Source organism: Galeopterus variegatus, unplaced genomic scaffold (assembly GCF_000696425.1).
Source record: "Galeopterus variegatus unplaced genomic scaffold, G_variegatus-3.0.2 Scaffold2231, whole genome shotgun sequence".
Taxonomy (NCBI): Eukaryota; Metazoa; Chordata; class Mammalia; order Dermoptera; family Cynocephalidae; genus Galeopterus; species Galeopterus variegatus.
In genome coordinates this window covers 163819-165842 of record NW_007728342.1, presented here as the reverse complement: position 1 = coordinate 165842, position 2024 = coordinate 163819, and the positions used below count along the sequence as shown (strand labels likewise).

At 29.2% G+C, this 2024-nt stretch overlaps 1 protein-coding gene across 1 annotated transcript in view; it reads left to right on the top strand.

Annotated features, from left to right (window-relative positions):
- LOC103597192 (protocadherin Fat 4-like) overlaps window positions 1-2024 on the top strand; it is a 100327-nt gene that overhangs the window by 86767 nt on the left and 11536 nt on the right.

Below are 2024 nucleotides of genomic sequence, written 5' to 3'. Positions count from 1 at the left end.
GTCCAAAATGTTAACAGTGCTGAATTTTAGACACTCTGACCTAATCTGGTACAAGAGAACATCTTCAGGTTATTAATTCACCTTTATTATTGAAATGAAGGGCCCAGTTCTAGAATTTATAAAGTGACCACAAAACAGAACACATAAATCATTGTATAATGTTATTATTTGATGTTTATAATTTTCACTGAAAAATGTATGAGAAGCAAAGAAAGTAAAGAAGTAAAGAAAAAAGCAGACCTTTATTGTCTACAAGAAACATTTTTTATACATATTGAGAGGCTTTAATGTTGAGGTCTGTGCATTATCTGTTAAGCTGCTTCCAAGTGTTCGTGCCATTTAAATGACATAAAAATATTTCTGTACGTTATCTTTTTAAGCCAAGGAATTCAGTCAAAATACAATGCGGTTGAAGAAATTAGAGACAGAATTTTTTCTTCCTTAAGGAAGAAGCTGAATGTCATGATCCATTTTTGTCACCATAAATTCTTGCATTTCCAACAGGACAGCAGCATGCAACTTTTTCAGATTTTGTTACATGGTTAGCATTCACTTAGAAAGAGATGTTATTTTTTCTTCTTTTTCTGAAGGGAATGTAAGTACTAATTAATAAAAATAATGACTAATGCAGACCAAATGCACATTTTTGGGGTATGTAATTTTGAAAAAANAATGGTTTGGTTTCTAAACACTTTTGTCTTGGTTTAGAGTAGAGACCACTGCCAGGTAGGCAAGCTCAGAAAGAATTTGTTGCAAACTAGTTTTCGAATAAAAATTTGTATTGCTTTTTGTTCTACTTCTAAACAAAGCAAAACAAAAAGATAATGTGTTTTGAAAATATTTTCCTCCAATAATTATTTCAAACACTGATGTGAATATGTTAACTGGCAGGATTAGAATAAGGAAAAACATTTTGAAATTATCTGACTTTATTATTAAATTATTCCGGAGTATATATCAATTCATTAGGTAAACTGTGTGAAGTTAAGTATATTCAGAATTTATTGTAAATAAAATTCAACCTAATATTTTATTGTAAATAAAATTCAACCTAAAGTTATTCAATGAAATAACTTTTAAATAAATAATCTTTAAAAATTATATTTCATAACAAAATTTGTATAAATTTATAATAGACTTTTACAAGGGTACTTTATAAAGTTTATGGAAAAATAAAAGATAATATGAATCTTTCCACTGACTTTTCAAAGTTCCCTTGTACATAATTTATTTATTCTCATCTGTAAATAAGATGCTAAACCAGTGAATAATTTCATTGGATATGCATTTTTCATCATTTCTTAGCTTTCTGAATTTCTAAAGATATTATTCTGTTTTCTTTCCTACAAATAAGCCATCATCTCTTAGTAAGCTGTTTAAGTTTAGTAATGTTGACTGCTTTCCATTAATATAATTTTATATATTGTAATTCAACTGATAATTTTGTATATGAATTTTAGTAAATTCTTAGGAAAACAAGCCCAGATTTCCTGAATTATTTTCACTTATAAATCAATATTTTGATCATTGCTAAAATGTTAGTTTATAAAGAAAAAGCAATAAAAAGAGAAAATTATGAGGTTTAATTTACATATAATTCAAACATATAATTTACATATAGTAAAAAGGCTGAAGTTTAGAGATGTTCACATTTAAACTTCAAACTTTTTATTCTGAAAATTTCTTTCTGTTCAAGCCAACTCTGGTTGTTATGTTGCGTGCCCATAAGTAGTACAAAAACCAAACTCTTTAAATTCTCAAATTATAATCTCCCTAATTTAATCATTTCCAACTGGGGGGTGATTTTATCCCCTAGGGGACATTTGGCAACATCAGGGAACATTTTCCAATTGTCACAATTGGGAGTGGGAGGGTGCTACCAGCATCTAGTGGGTAGAGCTCAGGTGCACTGCTAAACAGCCTACAATACACAACACAACACCCCACAACAAAGAAATACCTCGTCCAAAATGTTAACAGTGCTGAATTTTAGACACTCTGACCTAATCTGGTACAAGAGAACA